Raw genomic sequence first — 21,860 nt, 5'->3', positions numbered from 1 at the left:
ATAACCAAATGTATCCCATTTACACTTTGCAGTCAATTCTGACATTAGAATAAATGTTTGTGACTCATAGCGATGCCACAGGCCGTTTTCAACCAGAGAAGTCATTTTTTTTGGTACGGTTGCTTTTATTCAACACCACTGAATTGTTAGTGTCTCCTGAATTTGATTAGCTATTTGAGTGCAACTAATTTCTATATTATTGTGATTAAATAAATGATTGTGTCATCTACACTCTAGCCAATATTGCCCTGAAGCTAACTGCTAGGAATATTTATTGTTTTGCCATATCCTATTTCCACTTAATTCCAGCATTATGTAGCGATAGAATGGCCTTTTCCACATAACTGCTCAGGACAAAGGGCAGTAAGAATAGAGTGATTCTAAACCAGTCACGTTCAATCTGCTTCCCACCTGTCCAGCTGAGTAGCCCTGGGCCAGTCTGACTAGTGGAAAAGTGAGAAGAGAAAGAAATTCAAAGCAAGTGGTCTGGTCCACGTTACCACTGCCATGTGATGTTGTGTCTGTGCTATTGGCAAGGGGCCAGTTAGGATAGCCAACAAAGAAAATTCCTTCACAGACCGTGGGTGATGGAGAAGACTTCACATAGAGGCATCGCATACTCAAGTTATCGCATACTTGAGTTAAACGATTCTATCGGCAGTGCACTACATTTTGGATTTTGGTATTTAAAAAAAAAATATATGAATTTCCAAAAGTTCAAGTACAAATCAATGTTGTGGCATGCTCAACAACCATTGCTGATGTTACGTCTAATTCTGATGTCATGATAGGTCAAGTGCACAATAATACAGCAACTCAAGGGGGGAGAGCAAAGGGAATTTCTATGTGATTGTAATGAAACAAAGAAATGCGACTGAGGAGAATATGAGAGGCGGCCCGGAGATGGGAGCAGAGAATTATCGATGGCTTGGAGACTTGGTGGGGTTGGCTTTTCAGTAACCCCTGTGTTTCTCCATTGTCAATAAATTTGATTGAATAATGACTGTGACAACACAGAGCACGTCGCTAGGCGGTAATTAGAACTGGGCGCTAACAACCTCAGCTTGCTTCGCCTTGAGCAACGAGCACGGTTACATGCACACAATAATATGATTATTCTGGATAGTCATATTTAATATAATAGTTAAATGTTTACATGCTTTGGAAGAAGAATGATTTTCCTAATAATCTTGTTTACACGGACAAATCAGCCTACTGAAATCAGCCTACTGATGGGACTTTTGATAAATGCAGAAAATCGGCAATCAAAATAAACTTTCTACCACAGTGACCTTGTTATTTTTGCGAAACCTTTTTGCTCAGACATGGTTTATATGTAAAAACTATTTCTAAGATGTATACTTTTAGTTTTTCTGAACTCACTTCACTCGTTCATAAGAAGCAGGCTTGTGCTACTGGTGCTGACACATGTGCATATCAAATACACAGATGGAACACAGATAAAGCGGTTTAAATGTTCTAATTTGAACCTCTCTCAGAAAATCGGCGTATGGTTACTTCCATTTTGACCTTCACGATTAAGATAAGCAGAGTAAGGTGTTTACATTACTATTTCCAAGTCTGTTTAGTTTCAATGAGTCAGTGTTTCTATTTTGAGTGAAATGACAGTGAATTTGAGTGAAATGCTGGCATCCTCAGATACTTTATAAAAACCCGATGTCAGTTTTTTCAATTATTGCAAACAACTTTGATTACAGTCCAAATAAACTGCTCTGTTAAGATAGCTGTCCCCAACAAACTAGGAACCTCGATGACTGTGATAGAAATCACTGGGCTTGAAAATGAAATGAGGTTATCAGCATACCCTACTGGTATTGCTTCAAATGTAGAGAGAGGCAGCTCAGTGTACAACAGATTCCTAATGGACCATAGAGTGCTGCCAGCAGAGTGGGAGTGTGCACAAATCACAAAGAGGGTTATCGGGATAGACAGAGATGATAACGCCGGTAGGAGAGACGCAGGAGTGTGTAGATTTAGGAACTGTCCTGCTGTGTGATGTGCTGGTATCAGTTTTAATCAGTGGCGGTCGGTGCCGTTTAATATGAGGGAGGATGATTTTTACTTTTCATAAGCATGGCCTTATTTCTATAACAGCATATTGGAGGATTGCCATTCATTTTCCATACACCCGGTTCAATGTAACAGTGGTAGGTTTAGGCTACTACATAAATCTAAAATATTCCTTATACCCATCATGAGGTTGCTACAACCTAGCCTAGAAATGAAAGTTTACAACGTAGGTGCACACAGGTCAAGAGAAAATTTTGAAATTCAATACCGCCTTGCACACTCTTGCCTGCATCCAGCTTCCCTAGAGTGTAATCATTAGTCCAACAGTTGCAAACAAGAGTTTATATTGGACAATTCAGGTATGTTTATCCCCGTTTCAATAAGTTTGCTTCCGTTTAAATAACTTGTATATGTTTTACAATATTTATGAAATTCACTGATGGTGGTCCTCCCCTTCCTCCTCTGAGGAGCCTCCACTGGATTTAATGCATGGGAAACATCACATCAGTTCAAGTACTTTACTGTACATGTGCTAAGTCAAATTATGTTAGTAACAGTACATCTTTCTAATGTTTTTCATTCATATGAGGCTTTACAAATAAAATCAAACGGTCCGTAATAACATAACATAATATTTTGTTAAACATACAGCAGCCTTTGCTATGCTATGCGAGGGCCTATGCTAATCAATTATTCCACGTGTTTTTCTACCTCCTAGTTAAGACCTTGTGTGACAACTGCACAAGTGTGATCAAGCAATAACTTTAACATCTTAGTCTCATTAGACATATTTCCTGTTTAAGAACGGTCGATGGAAAATTACATTAGGAAGTTCAACAAGTGTATGCTTCTGTCTACTCATGCTACTTGTACTGATCATTAGCTCATACAGAAGCTGATATGCAGAATGTGCCAAATGTAATGGGTTTACATTGAACGTCAATCAATTGAAATACTATCGAACTATCAACAACAAAATCAAATCAAATTTTATTGGTCACAAACACATGATTAGCAGATGTTAATGCAAGTGTAGCGAAATGTGTCGATGTCCACGCCCCCACAAAAACCTAATTAGATTAATACAAAAATGACCATCAAAAGCTGTCTATTTGAGTTTGAGATATCAGTTGTTTTGAATGGGCTTCATCTCAATCCACCGTATCCGCCAATGGCGGCCTTCTGTATCTGCTGTGGAAGGTGGCCAAGCAACAGTGGTGTTTGTCAGACCGTGGGACGGTCTTCTCACAAAAATGTCTGTAGCTTCCGAACAGTTTGGGCTACACATTAATATGACTACTCCATGGAAAGGTGTGACTCCCACGAACAAGTAGATGCAATGTTTAAGTGATAATGCACATGAAGCCCGTGTTTGGAGGATATATTGGCATGAGAGTTGGCCAGAGATGAAGTCGATTAGGCCCTAATCTATGGATTTCACATGACTGTGCAGTAGCGCAGCCATGGGTGGGCCTGGTATAGGCACACCCACTGGGGAACCAAGCCCAGCCAAACAGAATTAGTTGTTTTTCCCCACAAAAAGGCTTCATTACAGACAGAAATACTCCTCAGTACCACCTATCCCCCTCCTCAGACGATACTGCAGGTGAAGAAGCCGGATGTGGAGGTCCTGGGCTGGCGTGGTTACACGTAGTCTGCGGTTGTGAGGCCGGTTGGATGTACTGCCAAATTCTCTGAAACGACTTTGGAGGCGGCTTATGGTAGAGAAATTCTGGCAACAGCTCTGTTGGACATTCCTGCGGTCAGCATGCCAATTGCACACTCCCTCAAAACACTAGGCCACAGATGTCTCAAAACGGCACATTTTAGATTGACCTTTTATTATCCCCATCACAAGGTGCACCTTTGAAATGATCACGCTGTTTAATCAGCTTCTTGATATGCCACACCTGTCAGGTGGATGGATTATCTTGGAAAAGGATACATTCTCACTAACAGGGATGTAAACAACATTTGTGCATTTTAGGGAAATTAGCTTCTTGTGCATATTGAACATTGCTGGGAGCTTTTATTTAAACACGTTTAAAATGGGACCAACACTTTACATGTTGTGTATAACTTGCCTGGCTAAACTGATGAGACAGTGGATTGCACAGTCAGAAGAAACAGAGTAAATAGGCATTTCAACATCATAGATGTAGCCGGCGGTAACTGTGGAATAGACACCAGCTGGAATGCGGGTTTTAACCAATCAGCATCCAATTTACACCCACCTGTTGTATAATTTGCTCTAGGATACCCACAAGCCTCACAAGACTCGTCTGAAGGTATCCCAGTACTCAGTTTAAAAAAATGAATGGAAGTAGTTTAGTGCCAATCAAATATCTTAATGATCCTTGGTATGACCATCTTAAAACAATTCCATCTGTTAGATTGGTAGTCTAGACTCTTAAGGATTAATGGAGAAGTTAACCCAAAATCTGCAAAAGCGGATCATGTGACATTGCTGGTGTAGGCTGAAACTTGTTCACTGAGGATAACCCTGATGCTATCTATATGGATGTATGATCTCTGTGGTAACTTGTATCTGTACAGGGTAAACTCTAAATTACTCTCAAGGAGGCTCTATTGTTCTCTCAGGAATTTAGTCTCATTGACATAGGTTTCATCTCCCACACAAGCCTTTACATGCTGTGACAACCTGTGGAGATTGGGCCTTGGTGGTCAGGTTACTGTAAACTGATTGGCCAATGGTGGTTGGTCTTGGGCTGAAAGGTTACTCCTTCAGATGTTGTGAATGGAACAAAATGCCTTTTCTCTCGTTTATCCTGTATCCAATCCATGAAGGAAGGTTGTAGGATCAATTCTAATTTCTTAGGCTTCTAGGCCTCTGGACTAGTAAGCACCATCTTTGTTCATGCTTTTTCCTGTCATGCCCTATCCTTAAAGAGCCTTTTTATTTCTCTATTTGGTTAGGTCAGGGTGTGATTTGGGTGTTCATTTGTTTTTGGCCAAGTGTGGTTCCCGATCAGAGGCAGCTGTCTATCGTTGTCTCTGATTGGGGATCATACTTAGGCAGCCCTTTTTCCTACATTTAGGTTGTGGGATCTTGTCTTTGTTTGTTGCTTTGTGCACGACTAGCTTTACGGTCGGTTTGTGTTCATTGTTTTTCCCCAGTGTTACATTTTCAAATAAAGAGAGAATGTACGTCTACCACGCTGCACCTTGGTCCGGTCATTTATCATCCAACGAGCGTAACACTGACCTATTTGGAGAGCTTCTTGGTCTTCATGGTGCCATTGATTGGTCGTGGCCCCTTGCTTAGTGGTGTTGCAGACTCTAGGGCCTTTCAGAACAGGTGTATATAAACACTGAGCTCATGTGACACTTGATTGCACGGGGTGGAATTTAACTCTTGTTCTGAGCACCTGAGATTTACTATGCAATCTGACACACGTCAAATCTGTTTCCTTGGTCTTCAGATTTTTTGTGAGGATGATGTTCTATACACTGTTTACAGGAAACCTACTGATCCTAACAATTTGTTGAGGGCTGATAGCTGTCACCCGCTTCCCTTGAAAAACAGTTTGCCCTACAGCCAATTCTGTCAAATCAAAAGAATTTGCAAAAACAATCAGTTGCGGCCCACATTTTTGGAAGCAAACCAATTGATTTTGTCTGTCACGTCTGCTCCATCTCCTCCTCCTTGGCGCTCGAGGGCGCCAGGCTACCCGTCATCATGCTTACCTGTTACCAACATTATGCGCAACTGCGCTCATTGGACTCCTTCACTTTGTTGATTACCCCCTGTGTGTCTGTCAGTTCCTTGGTTGTCTTCTCTCTGTCCGCATTGTTCCGTATTGTGTTTATGTGCTCCTGTCCAGACGCTGTTCCATTTCATGTCCGTCAGCTAATAGACCTTCACTCCCTGTACCTGCTTCTCATCTCCTGCGTCGCTCCCGTAACAATATGTAACATCGTCCTAACGTTGTATCGGCATCAAACACGCCACCCTCCTTAGGAGAGGGGGTGAACTTGACAATTTAGTATTAAAACAAGATGCTGCCCGGATCTTTAATTTTAAAGACAATCTCAACGTAGACTTTGATCTGAAGACATTCTTGTGATTATTGTGATTTTGCTATTCATTGTGTTTGTCGGCCTATGTAGCCAAATTGTATCTATGAAAATAAACGCAGTTGACAGTGAGAGGACGTTTCTTTTTTTGCTGAGTTTAGATGGAAAGAAAATGAAAACCCCCAAAATATTTCAAAATGTTTCAGAATTCTATGGTGATCTTTACACCAGTAATATCTTTCTAGACTCTGCCAAAGACTATACAAAATTCATAGATGAAGACTTCCAAAAGTATTGTGATAGAAATCAATTCAATCAATAAATAAACAAATTATCAGCAAGTTACCAATCTCCAGGGAATGATGGCCTTAGTGAATTCTATACATATTTTCAGGAGGATATTGTTGAATTTGTTTTTAAGGAGGCAATTGATTTAGGGGTCCTGCCTGTTTCTATGACACATGGCCTCATTTCTGTAATACCCAAACCAAACAAAGATCTTATGATGTTAGAAAATTAGAGACCAATAACATTAATGCACAATGATGGAAAGCTACTTGCATCCATATTTGCAAAACGACTTAAGGAAGGCATGGAATGCCTGGAGTTGTTTTGCATCACCCCTCCATAGAACAAAAATGTCCTCAGTCTATTGTCTTGATCATTGAGTCTTGATGAACGAGGTCCACATTTTCCTGAAGTTGGGCTGATTCGGGAATGACAGCTCCACCAATGTCAACAACTCTGTATTTGATGTCCTCACCCACCTACTTTGAAATTCCACCTGTGCTGGTATCTCTCCGCCTCATTCATCTTTTGCTCGAGTTCGGCCCCCTTTTCTTTTTCCTGGAAGATACCTTCATGTCACTTTTGAGGGTTTTCACTTCTCCAAAGAGAAGCATTGTCTTCTGTGTTCGACAAATGTTCATCACTCTCAGCAGTATTTCCCCCTACAGTTACATTCTGAAGAGGAGTACCCAAAATCATTTGTCCAAATAATGATTTGTCCATTTATTTTCTTTTGGTTCTGGTCGTGGAAGTTTCCATGTAGGCAAGCTAGTTTTTGAGCTTGCTAGCTGATCTGGCTAACGTAATAGTTTTAGAGGTGAATAACTTGCAGAAAGTAAACTAAACCATATTCATACAGGGTTTTATGACCTTAGAAATGACCAAATGGTCATATTTGGGTGAGGAAATCCAAATATTCCTTCAGCTACAAAAAAAAAATCTGCACTGCATCCGTCTTCTGCATGCGTCGCTATGCTGTGTAAATGTCATCTTAGCCAATATAAAACTCAATATCCACGCCTCTGGGTCCTCTATTAAATATCAACAGACCATAAACAGTGTGGATAGAACACTTTAAAGTCAAGCTCTGCAACAATCATGATCTGTGTAGTTAGAATAGAGGATTCTCAGTTATCTAAAACCACTGCATATGAGGGATACATTTTGACTAAGTAGTTATCAAACAACCAATTTGGTTACCAAATGTCACCTTCCCATGTTAATACCACATTTAGTGCCATTAGTGAAGTTGCAAGAGGCATGAGCTGTAGAATTGAATGGTTTCTCATCCCTTAGGGGTCTAAGATATTCAGCAGCTTTGTAAGGGTAAGCCAGGGGTACTCAAATACTATTTGAGAAAGTCCGATCACACAAATTTCCTAGGTACTAAATGGTCCGGATAGATATTTTCATTTATCAATGTAGTAATAAACCCCCACCTTGCGACCTGTGCAACCCCAAACTCTTCAAGCTGCTCCCAGTCCTATTTTTGACTGAGATAACATTTTGCAGTTTCAAAGATAATTTCCTGAAATTCTACACATTTTGACATGGGGTGGAGTGAACATTTAGCAGTTAACCTTTTCACGCGAGTTCCAACTATCTCTAACGGTCCCCCCAGTGTGATGTCAGAATGCACTCACTGTTCCAAAATGTGATTGTTACGCAACAGAACAGTTAATCCGTGCTGCCATCAAACCAAGGCATGCTGCCTGCTAATTATCTATAGGTTATGTTTCAACTTGAAATGAGGTGTGTTCTGCCTCCTCATTAATTCACATAGAAGTAGCCCATTTCACTATGGCAAACAATTTACGTTTGAGGCATGCGAGGCAAGGAATAGCTAGATGACTCTGAAAAACTTCTCTCTTTGATGAAAGCCCATGTACTGACCCAGTGTTTCTGCACTTTCAGAAACCACACACACACACACACACCACACACTATTGAACATTATTTGCCAACATCATAACTGGAACGGGACATCTTTCTTAGTGAAGATTGAGGCCAGCTTTTGTATGCTTTTGTACGGCCCAAAAAGCAACCAAATACTGATTAGGCTGTTAACAATATTTCTTATTTTGTGTCAGGGGTTATTTAGGTTGGCAGTAGCATTGTTGTTGAACTGCAGGTATCACAGTAGAACTAGGAAGCGGCCTTGGGAAAGAGAGAATGGAAAAGAAGGGAGTTGCAAACATAGGATCCGTGCTCCGGTATTCCTTTAGGGAGTTCACCATTTCCACGAGAAGGACTGTCACCAGGAAATATTTATTTCACTAATAGTGGTTGTCATGCATTTAGTGAGCTTCTCACTCCTGGCTCTCTCTTCTCCTGTAACTTCAAGGCATAGCAATTGGTCTCCTCCACTACAGTGCCTTGCGAAAGTATTCGGCCCCCTTGAACTTTGCAACCTTTTGCCACATTTCAGGCTTCAAACATAAAACTGTATTTTTTGTGAAGAATCAACAACAAGTGGGACACAATCATGAAGTGGAACGACATTTATTGGATATTTCAAACTTTTTTAACAAATCAAAAACTGAAAAATTGGGCGTGCAAAATTATTCAGCCCCTTTACTTTCAGTGCAGCAAACTCTCTCCAAAAGTTCAGTGAGGATCTCTGAATGATCCAATGTTGACCTAAATGACTAATGATGATAAATACAATCCACCTGTGTGTAATCAAGTCTCCGTATAAATGCACCTGCACTGTGATAGTCTCAGAGGTTCGTTAAAAGCGCAGAGAGCATCATGAAGAACAAGGAACACACCAGGCAGGTCCGAGATATGTTGTGAAGAAGTTTAAAGCCGGATTTGGATACAAAAATATTTCCCAAGCTTTAAACATCCCAAGGAGCACTGTGCAAGCGATAATATTGAAATGGAAGGAGTATCAGACCACTGCAAATCTACCAAGACCTGGCTGTCCCTCTAAACTTTCAGCTCATACAAGGAGAAGACTGATCAGAGATGCAGCCAAGAGGCCCATGATCACTCTGGATGCAGAGATCTACAGAGATCTACAGCTGAGGTGGGAGACTCTGTCCATAGGACAACAATCAGTCGTATATTGCACAAATCTGGCCTTTATGGAAGAGTGGCAAGAAAGCCATTTCTTAAAGATATCCATAAAAAGTGTTGTTTAAAGTTTGCCACAAGCCACCTGGGAGACACACCAAACATGTGGAAGAAGGTGCTCTGGTCAGATGAAACCAAAATGGAACTTTTTGGCAACAATGCAAAACGTTATGTTTGGCGTAAAAGCAACACAGCTCATCACCCTGAACACACCATACCCACTGTCAAACATGGTGGTGGCAGCATCATGGTTTGGGCCTGCTTTTCTTCAGCAGGGACAGGGAAGATGGTTAAAATTGATGGGAAGATGGATGGAGCCAAATACAGGACCATTCTGGAAGAAAACCTGATGGAGTCTGCAAAAGACCTGAGACTGGGACGGAGATTTGTCTTCCAACAAGACAATGATCCAAAACATAAAGCAAAATCTACAATGGAATGGTTCAATAATAAACATATCCAGGTGTTAGAATGGCCAAGTCAAAGTCCAGACCTGAATCCAATCGAGAATCTGTGGAAAGAACTGAAAACTGCTGTTCACAAATGCTCTCCATCCAACCTCACTGAGCTCGAGCTGTTTTGCAAGGAGGAATGGGAAAAAATTTCAGTCTCTCAATGTGCAAAACTGATAGAGACATACCCCAAGCGACTTACAGCTGTAATCGCAGCAAAAGGTGGCGCTACAAAGTATTAACTTAAGGGGGCTGAATAATTTTGCACGCCCAATTTTTCAGTTTTTGATTTGTTAAAAAAGTTTGAAATATCCAATAAATGTCGTTCCACTTCATGATTGTGTCCCACTTGTTGATTCTTCACAAAAAAATACAGTTTTATATCTTTATGTTTGAAGCCTGAAATGTGGCAAAAGGTCGCAAAGTTCAAGGGGGCCGAATACTTTCGCAAGGCACTGTATGTATCCCACCAGCTCCTCTGTCAGAAACAGCTTGAAGCATTCTGGCTCAGAGGGGCTTTGCACTCCAGACTGGGACTCAAAGCCAACAGGGGTGAAATGGCTGGTGACCTTTCAGCTCCGCAGACCTACCGTACTTAACCCACTGTTGGTCTGCCTCCATCACCACCAGCATCTTCATAGGGACCTGGGTCTTCGTCAGTGGGCAAGGGGTCCTCAGATTCAGGGTTCTCAATGGCCACAAGGTTGGGGGCAGCTTCTCACTGTCAAAATCTGATTCCTCACTGTCACACTCACACTAATTTAGACAAATCTAGAATTTCTGCATTTGTGAGTTGTCTGCTTTTGAAAGACATTGCTAATGCTACAGTTTATATGCTAGTGGCCAATCCTCAAAAAGTACGGAATATGCCTGACTGGAGGGGGGTGGGCCACATAAGATCATGTAACCCAATATCGCAAGCTCTGATATTGCTAGAATTTAGAATGCAAGTAGTCAGTTGTCTACACTACATACACAAACAAAACAGCACTAGGATATCTTTTGAGATATAAACCTGTAAACAAAGATACAATAGTCAGAAATATCACCTATGAATACTTATGCTGAATGTAAGTTTTACTTTTTGGTACTTTATTAATAAACAACTTTACAAATCAAATTTGATCTCATTCCATGCTGTATGGTCCTGCTTGGCAAAAAAAAGAAAATGTCCTCGCACTGTCAACTGCGTTTATTTTCAGCAAACTTAACATGCGTACATTTTTGTATGACCATAACAAGATTCAAAAACTGAGACATAAACTGAACAAGTTCGACAGATGTGTCCCTGAACAAAGTGGGGGGTGAAAATCACCACCAGCTGCATTAAGTACTGCAGTGCATCTCATCCTCATGGACTATACCAGATTTGCCCGTTCTTGCTGTGAGACTTTACCCCACTCTTTCACCAAGGCACCTGCAAGTTCCCGGACATTTCTGGGGGGGAATGGCCCTAGCCCTCACCCTCCGATCCAACAGGTCCCAGACATGCTCAATGGGATTGAGATCCGGGCTCTTCGCTGGCCATGGCAGAACACTGAAATTCCTGTCTTGCAGGAAATCACACACAGATCGAGCAGTATTGGCTGGTGGCATTGTCATGCTGGAGGGTCATGTCATTAAATATGGCAGGCACAATATCATAAAATGTTTGTTTAATCACCCGTATATATACACACACACGTTTTAAATTTGATACATTTTTCAGATTTGTGTACTGTTCTTATGACCTGTACTCAAAACTATTAGTGCAATTCAAATATGTTGTGAACACAATATTCCTGCCATAACTCAAACGCCTTTGTCTGGATATAGAAAAGGCAGCAGACTGCTTGGCATGGCAACACCAAGCATCTTTGAGGAAGAATGAGGTATCTCGGAGGCTCCAACCCAAGACTCAACACCCTCTCCCTAGTTCCCAGAGATTTCCACCCAAATGTTCTGTGCACAATAGCCTGGGGATGAGGTTACAAGCTAGCTGACTCAAAAAAAATCCGTACAAACAATGTGAATTAAGCGATGGCATTTGTTTACGTCATCTTTGTAGCACCCAAATGAAACAGTAACATCCATTTAACGAGTGCTCGGCTCGCTCTCTACACTGTTTGCGCTCATATGCGCGCTAAAATCTACTCCCACCGTGACGTATGGAACCGCCCCCCAGACGAAATGGCGTGTAAAATATTGTGTCCTGTACCAGCCGTTCTGGATCTTCGACATAGGCAATCCGAGTGGTTCCTGCTTCGAGAGACGCACACTGCACGTGTGCTATTTCTCAGAGCAGACAGCGAGCCTCCGGTTAAGTGCCATTTGAAGGGGCGGGACGCCACCTTATGGACTGGGAGAGGTTGGTTTGTCGTCCATTTCCACCACTCGATAACCGTGTGTCTGAACGTGAAGAAGGGATACTTTTTATCTAACTTACATGCGGGAGGCAACATTTTTGACACCCGTTAAACTACGGTTTAATAAACTGTGTTTATGTACCAAGGTTTACCTAAAGCCCGGCCCACTCTGGGTACAAGGGCTCCGGCCATCTGTGATGTATCCCAATTGGCAATGTCACAAGGAGCCTCGCTCTGTTTAGGCTGTAAAATACATTCTTGTAACCGGCTGGCACCCAGCACTGGACCAAACGCATCAAAAATAGACCCAGGGAAAAAAAACTTTATCATGGAGGTTGCCCTACTGACCAGTCATAAGTACTGCTGACGAAGAACCTTGTAACCTAGCTGGGAATGGGACAGACTGCTCTGTAAAATGGACCCCTTCTGTGGTAACAGACAGGGGTGAATCGTAATTGAATCTAATTCCCAGGAATGAAAAGCGTTGAGCTGGAGAAGACCGCTCATTTCAGGGTTCATATGAACCACAGAGACTGTGTATAGCATGGTCGTGTCCAACACTGCTTGTTCCGACCACTCCGCTACCAACCACCAATCACCTACGGTGCCCATAACCTGTATGACTAGACATCTCATAGGGACTAATGAGCTACAGGCAGGAATCAGCAATAAATCCCAGTAATGAGCCACCTATGGGGAAGGGGTTCTCCTTGTGGACAGTGAGCCAATCACCCAACTTATTACTCCCACCATGGTGAGATTGATATACCCTTGAACCCTGTGAACACCACGGAACATGAGGTACCAGAGGGGCATTAAACAGCTTCCAACAAACGTTGAGACTGTATTGCCTGCTTGACCCTTATGGGCATAGAGGGCTCCGGAAATGGCTGACGCAGTGTCCCGTTTACCGTAACAAAGCGTGGAGGCACTGTCGTGGCAGTAATGTTTTTGTGGAGTGGTGCACTGGTAGCGCAGACCCATGCAAAGGCCCCTCTCTCCCGGGTTACCAGAACCAGCTGCTCAGAGGGCTGCCTCCTCATCAGAGGAGCATGCAAGGCCCGTTTCTCCACCCCTTCCGACTCCAGGAATGGAAAATAGGAATGGAGTTGCCATAATGCCAGGTGAACACTAGTAAGCTTCAATCAAGCAGGCTATACAGTCTCAACATTTGTTGGAAGCTGTTTAACCTCTTGGATCTCTAGGGGCGCTATTTCATTTTTGGATAAAAAACGTTCCCGTTTTAAGCGCGATATTTTGTCACGAAAAGATGCTCGACTATGCATATTCTTGACAGTTTTTGAAAGAAAACACTCTGAAGTTTCAGAATCTGCAAAGATATTGTCTGTAAGTGCCCCAGAACTCATTCTACAGGCGAAACCAAGATGATGCGTCAAGCAGGAAATTAGCAGAATCTCTGAAGCGCTGTTTTCCATTGTCTCCTTATATGGCTGTGATTGCGCAAGGAATGAGCCTACACTTTCTGTCGTTCCCCCAAGGTGTTAGCAGCATTGTGACGTATTTGTAGGCATATCATTGGAAGATTGACCATAAGAGACTACATTTTCCAAGTGTCCGCCTGGTGTCCTGCGTGGAATTGGGTGCGCAAACGCCAGCTGCTTGTACTTTTCCATTTGATTGAGGAGAGAAACCATGCTTCCACGAACGATATATCATTGAAGAGATATGTGAAAAACACCTTGAGGATTGATTCTAAACAACGTTTGCCATTTTTTCAGTCGATATTATGGAGTTAATTTGGAAAAAAGTTCGCGTTTTGAGGACTACATTTTCGTTTTTTTTTTGGTAGCCAAATGTGATGCAGAAAACGGAGCTATTTCGAATTCACAAAGAATCTTTTTTGGAAAAACTGAGCATCTGCTATCTAACTGAGAGTCTCCTCATTGAAAACATCCGAAGTTCTTCAAAGGTAAATGATTTTCTTTGAAGGCTTTTATGTTTTTGTTGAAATCTTGCGTGCTGGATGCTAACGCTAATGCTACGCTAGCTAGCCACTTTACACAAATTATTGTTTTCCTATGGTTGAGAAGCATATTTTGAAAATCTGAGATGACAGTGTTGTTTACAAAAGGCTAAGCTTGAGAGATGGCATATTTATTTAATTTCATTTGCGATTTTCATGAATAGTTAACGTTGCGTTATGGTAATGAGCTTAGGTCTGTAAATAGAAACCCGAATCCGGGTTTGGTAGACGCAACAGGTTAATGCCCCTCTGTTACCTCGCGGTCCATGGTGTTCACAGGGTTCAAGGAGTATATCAATCTCCCCATGGTGGGAGTAATAAGTTGGGCGATTGGCCATCCAGGTCATCTATAAGTTTTTGCTAGATAATGCCCCGCAGCTCACTGGTCCACGTAGCACGCGCTCCGGCAGGTATATTTCACTGGTCACCTCCAAAGCCAGTTCCTCCTTTGGCAGCCTTTTCTTCCAGTTCTCTGCTGTCAATGACTGGAACGACTTGCAAAAATCACTGAAGCTGGAGACTCATATCTCCCTCACTAACTTTAACTTCTTATGGCTGCAGGGGCACTATTGAGTAGCTTGGACGAAAGTTGCCCAGAGGTGCCCAGACTGCTCCTCAGTCTCAGTTGCTAATATATGCATATTATTATTAGTATTGGATAGAAAACACTCTGACGTTTCTGAAACTGTTTGAATGATGTATGTGAGTATAACAGAACTCATATGGCAGGCAAAAACTTGAGAAGGAATCCAAACAGGAAGTGAGAAATCTGAGGTTGGTATATTTTCAAACCATTCCCCTTTGAAATCCCTGTTAGATGTGAATGAATATTCACTTCCTAGGGCTTCCACTAGATGTCAAAAGTCTATAGAAATTTGAATGAGGCTTCTACTGTGTTGTGGGACTGAATAAGAACAGAACGCATCAGACTACTGGCAGAGAGCCAGTTCCAGGTCACGTGCAAAGCACATGATATCTTCCTGCGTTCCGTTCCTCCTCAAGACACAAAGGAATTCTCCGGTTGGAACTTTATTGAAGATATATTTTAACATCCTAATGATTGATTCTGTACTTAGTTTGAAATGTTTCTTCGACCTGTAATATAACTTTTAGAAGTTTTTGTCCGAAGAAACGGTCGACCAGCTCCAGCGTTTGGATAGGTGTACCAAACGCGCTAACAAAAGTAGCTAATTGGACATAAATAACGGACATTATCGAACAAATCAAGCATTTATTTTTCGACCTGGGATTCCTGGGAGTGCGTTCTGATGAAGTTCATCAAAGGTAAGGAAATATTTATCATGTAATTTGTGGTTTATTTTGACTCCAAAATGGCCAAAAGTTTTTTTTAAATCTGACACCCGGTTGCATTAAGGAGAGGTATATCTATAATTCCATGTGTATAACTTGTATTATCATCTACATTTATGATGAGTATTTCTGTTGAATCGATGTGGCTATGCAAAATCACTGGATGTTTTTGGAACTAGTGAATGTAACGCGCCAATGTAAACTAAGATTTTTTTATATAAATATGAACTTTATCAAACAAAACATACATGTATTGTGTAACATGAAGTCCTATGAGTGTCATCTGATGAAGATCATCATAGGTTAGTGATGAAATTTATCTCTATTTCTGCTTTTGGTGACTCCTGGGAAAATGGCTGTGTTTTATTGTAGTTTGGTGGTGACCTAACATAATCATTTGTGGTGCTTTGAAATCGGACACTGTGGTGGGATTAACAACAAGACTACCTTTAAAACGGTATAAGATACATGTATGTTTGAGGAATTTTAATAATTAGATCTGCTATTTTGAATTTGTCGCCCTGCACTTTCACTGGCTGTTGTCATATCATCCCGGTAACGGGATTGCAGCCCAAAGAGGTTTTAAGCACCAGCTGCCAGAGCAGCTCACAGATCACTGCACCTAGCCTGTAAATAGCCCATCCAACTACCTCAGCCCCATACTGTTATTTTTATTTTAGCTTCTTTGCACCCCAGTATCTCTACTTGCACATTCATCTTCTGCACATCTATCACTCCAGTGTTTATTTGCTAAATTGTAAATATTTCGCCACTATGGCCTATTTATTGCCTTACCTCCCTTATCTTACCTAATTTGCACTGTATATAGACTTTATCCTATTGTGTTATTGACTATATGTTTGTTTATTCTATGTGGAACTCTGTGTTGTTGTTTGTGTCGCACTGCTTTGCTTTATCTTGGCCAGGTCGCAGTTGTAATTGAGAACTTGTTCTCAAATATTCTACCTGGTTAAATAAAGATGAAATAGGAAGTTATGCATGTTAGCCAACATTAGCCTGGAGGATCTTTAATCTAAGCTAGGCTAGCTAGCCTCTGACCACAGCACGGCCCATTTAGTGTAACCAAGTGACTTAATGCTACGTATACTAAACAAAGAGATACCCAAGCAACTCCACCGTGGGGAGGCAGGAATAGCTAGTCTGGCTAGCATGCTGTGGTGCTTGTTAGCTAGCCTGGTCTAGAAAGTCTACATAGGACCAGATCACTGGACAAGTCTGGGAAGAGAGGCAAGCGGCGCTTGACCGAGGCAGACACAGGCAGTGGGGGAGTACCCATCAAACACGGCCGCCCCCTCTCTTCAAATAGCATTCCGTAACTGGCGACAGAACGCACAGGAGCCGGGTTGAGCACACACACCACGCCCAGGCAGACAGACAACCAAAGACCCAATCCAGCTCCACGTCCCGCAACTCGGACCAGGTACGGGCACCTGGGGGAGGAAGTCACTTTCGGAAACACCAAGCCCCCTAAAGAATGCTTCACATGGACAAGTAGGGGAAGAGTGCCAGCCACCCTATAGTCATGCACATTAACTGATTGAAGCGAGGGCATGCCAGAGCATGCACCGAGCTGAGACATACAAGACAACAAAGATGAGTATCTTTATTTATTTGGGCATGGTCGCAAATCCGAACCCCACTAAGCCTGTTGTCTTGGTCACATTTGTCACCATCTTCCTTATTGCTATAGCCAGGTCAAGAAATCTGAAGAATAATGAATTGTTCGTGATTAGGAAACTATGAGAACCATACAAACTCTAGCACACAATATCCAGGGGGTGAGCACGCTCTACAAAAATAGAGACACTTTAGTTGGAATACGAGATTCTCTTACGTTGCGCCAATTGTTTGTTTTAGTAGCCTTAATCATTTCTGTTCAAACCTGGGTGAAGAGAGGAATAATTGAAGAAATTCATCCTCACGCTTATCACCTGTGGAAGATGGGGCTTCCAGCGAGGCGTTGGCTTTGTCAGGCATCATTTCGGCACGAGATTGAAAGGGAACCAGTCTATGTAAGCAGGACCCAGAACCTTAGTTTCTCTACATCTCCTTAGTGGTGACCTTGGTACAGTCACCCGTTCTGGCCAAATGGCCATGCTCATAGACTGTATCTAACTCAAATTTTAAGTAAAAGATAGAAAAAGTTAATGCATGGAACGGGATAATTAATTAAGCTGTCTGTCAGGAGTGTAAGTGAGGGTGTGCTGAGATGGTGAAGGCCCCCACCAATCCTCTGGGATTCTGGATAATTGGACAAAAGGAGAGAGAGAGAGAAAAAAGAGGGGCACAAGGGAAGACATGCTTGAAATTGAGAAATAATAAAGAGAGAAATTAGTCAGGAATCGGGAGGGGAGGGCATGGAAGGGGTAGGATTAAAGAGTTAAGTCAGATAAGATGGTGGTTATTAATATGTCCGTCAAGCCTGCATGGCCAACAGAGTGGTACAACCTTTTAACTGGGATAGGCGTACCACTACATTCAAGTGTCTTATACCAGTTAACCTCTCTAGGATAGGGGACGCTCGCGTCCCACTTGGCCAAAAACCAGGGAAATGCAGCGCGGCAAACTCCAATAAATGTATATAAAAATCAAACTTTCATTAAATCACACATGTAAGATACTCAATTAAAGCTACACTAGTTGTGAATCCAGCCAACATGTCAGATTTTAAAAAGGCTTTTCGGCGACAACATAAGAAGCTATTATCTGATGATAGCACAATAGTAAACAAAGAGGGTAACATATTTCAACCCTGCAGGCGCTACACAAAACACAGAAATAAAATATGCCTTACCTTTGATGAGCTTCTTTTGTTGGCACTCCAATATTTCCCATAAACATCACAATTGGTCCTTTTGTTCGATTAATTCCGTCCATATATATCCAAAATATCAATTTATTTGACGCGTTTGATCCAGATAAAAACAGCTTCCAAATTACGCAATGTACAAAATATTTAAAAAGTTGTCTATAAACTTTGCCAAAATATTTCAAACTAATTTTGTAATACAACTTTAGGTATTTTTAAACGTTAATAATCAATCAAATTGAATACGGGTGTATCTGTGTTCAATACAGGAAGACAACAAACCAAGCTACTTTTCAAGTCTTGCGCAACTCTCAACAGTGTTACTCTGTTCCTAGATGGCCATACTTCTTCATTGCACAAATTAATAACCTCAACCAAATTTCAAAGCCTGGTGACATCCAGTGGAAGCGGTATGAACTGAAAACAGGTTCCTAAGAAATATGATTTGCCAATGAGAACACAGTGAACACAGAGACCTAAAAAACAAACTTTGAACGGTTAGTCCTCTGGGTTTTGCCTGCTACATAAGGTCTGTAATACTCAAAGACATGATTCAAACCGTTTTAGAAACGTCAGAGTGTATTCCATCCAAATCTACTAATAATATGCATATCTTATATTCTTGGCATGAGTAGCAGGAAGTTGAAATTGGGCACGCTATTTATCCAAAAGTGAAAATGCTGCCCCCTATACCTTAAGAAGTTATTAACATGATTTTGGAATGACTACCTCATCTCTGTACCCCACACATACAATTATCTGTAAAGTCCCTCAGTCAAGCAGTGAATTTCAAAAACAGATTCAACCATAAAGACCATGGAGGTTTTCCAACGCCTCGCAGCAGCGCACCTATTGGTGGACGGTTAAAAATAGAAAGGATACATTGAATATCCCTTCGAGCATAGTGTAGTCATTACACTTTAGATGGTGTATCAATACAGTCACTAAAAAAAGATACAGGCGTCCTTCCTAACTTCAGTCGCTGGTTCGACTGTGACCTTTCTCCACTTCAAGAACACCATTTGGTGAAAGGCTTGGCACACAAATACTCAGGCTGACTGTCTGTCGTTCAGGCAAATTAAAAAATAAAGTGCACTCAGGCTATTAGGAAGGCCAAAGTTAGTTACTTTAAGGAGCAGTTCTCTTGTGGGTCTAACCCCAATAAGTTTTGTAAAACAGTGAAAGACCTGAAGAATAAACCCTCCTCCTTACAGCTGCCAATCCAAAATCATGTTGATGATGTGGTTGTTACTGACATGGAGCATATGGCTAAGCTTTTTAATCACCACGTCATTAAGTCAGGATTCCTATTTGACTCAGCCATGCCTCCTTGCCCTTTCAACATTTCCTGATGTCCCAGCCCTTCGAATGTGACTAGCCCCAATGCTCCTCCCTCTTTTTCCCCTGCCCCGCTACAGTTTCTCCATGCAGGTGGTCACTGATCAAGCTGATCCTAACTGTAATAGGCCCATTACTATCTTGCCCTGTTTATCAAAAGTGTTATAAAAACTTGTCAATAATCATCTGACTGGCTTTCTTGATGTCTATAGTATTCTCTCTGGTATGCAATCTGGTGTCCGCTTAGGTCATGTATCCCTTGATTCTAAGCAATGTTGTGCTGCTGTTTTTTATTGACTTGGCCAAAGCTTTTGATACGGTAGACCATTCCATTCTTGTGGGTCAGCTAAGGAGTATTGGTGTCACTGCGGGGTCTTTGGCCTGGTTTGCCTACTACCACTCTCAAAGAGTGCAGTGTATAAACTTTGAAAATCTGCTTTCTCAGCCACTGCCTGTCACCAAATGCTTGATCCTAGGCTTTACACTCTTCTCAATTTACATCAATATACAGATGATACAGTCTAATACTCAGCTGGCCCCTCCATAGATTTTGTGTTAAACGCTCTACACCAAAGATGTTTTAATGTCCAACAAGCTTTCTCTGGCCTTAACCTTGTTCTGAACACCTTCAAAACAAAGGTAATGTGGTTCGATAATAATAATGCTCCTCTCCCCACCAGTGTGATTACTGCCTCTGAGGGATTAGAGTTTGAGATAGTCACCTCATACAAGTACTTGGGAGTATGGCTAGACGGTACGCTGTCCTTCTCTCAACACATATCCAAGCTAAGGTTAAATCTAGACTTGGTTTCCTCTATCATAATCACTCTTCTTTCACCCATCTGCCGAAATTAACCTAAATCAGTTGACTATCCTACCCATGCTAGATTTCGGGGGTGGAATTTATAGATCGGCAGCTAAGGGTGCTGTCATGCGGCTAGATGGTCTTTACCATTCGTCCATCAGATTTGCCAGCAATGTTCCTTATAGGACCCGTCACTGCACTCTATACTCTGTAAACTGGCAATTTCTGTACACCCGACGCAAGATCCACTGGTTGATGCTTATTTATAAAACACTTAGGTCTCACTCCCCCCTGCAACACATCCTCCACATACAAAACCTGTTCTGACAGTCACATTCTGTTAAATGTCCCAAAAGCGCACACATTCCTGGGTCGCTCCTCTTTTCAGTTTGATGCAGCTAGCGACTAGAACGAGGTGCAAAAAAACACTCATACCAGACAATTTTATCCCCATCTCTTCGTTCAGACTCAATAATAGACACTCTGACTCTAGTGGATGCTTTTAATGATGTATTGTCTCCTTTTTGCCCTTTGTGCTGTTGTCTGTGCTCAACAATGTTTGTACCATGTTTGTGCTGCTGCCATGTTGTCATGTGTTGCTGCCATGCTGTGTTGTCATCTTAGGTCCCTCTGTGTAGTGTTGTGGTGTCGCTCTTGTGATGTGTGTTTATCACAGCCCCCGTAGGAGGCCTTTCACCTCTTGGTAGGCCATCATTGCAAATAAGAATTTGTTCTGAACTGATTTGCCTAGTTAAATTAAGGTCAAATAAAACGAATTGCCGGAGAGGAAGGAAACCACCCAGGGATTCCACCATGAGGCCAATGGTTAAATAAACAGTTTGAGTTTAATGGCTGTGATACAGTGGGGAGAACAAGTATTTGATACACTGCCGATGTTGCAGGTTTTCCTACTTAGAAAGCATGTATAGGTCTGTAATTTTTATCATAGGTACACTTCAACTGTGAGAGTCGGAATCTAAAACAAAAATACAGAAAATCACATTGTATGATTATATAATTAATTTGCATTTTATACATCAAAATCAGAACTTAATATTTGGTACAGAAACCTTTGTTTGCAATTACATTCCTGTAGTTCTTGACCAGGTTTGCACACACTGCAGCAGGGATTTTGGCTCACTCCTCCATACAGACCTTCTCCAGATCCTTCAGGTTTCGGGGCTGTCGCTGGGCAATACGGACTTTCAGCTCCCTCCAAAGATGTTCTATTGAGTTCAGGTCTGGAGACTGGCTAGGCCACTCCAGGACCTTGAGATGCTTCTTACGGAGCCACTCCTTAGTTGCCCTGGCTGTGTGTTTCGGGTCATTGTTATGCTGGAAGACCGAGCCACGACCCATC

This window comes from Oncorhynchus clarkii, chromosome 2 (genome assembly GCF_045791955.1).
Source record: "Oncorhynchus clarkii lewisi isolate Uvic-CL-2024 chromosome 2, UVic_Ocla_1.0, whole genome shotgun sequence".
NCBI lineage: Eukaryota > Metazoa > Chordata > Actinopteri > Salmoniformes > Salmonidae > Oncorhynchus > Oncorhynchus clarkii.
This window is presented reverse-complemented; position numbering follows the sequence as displayed.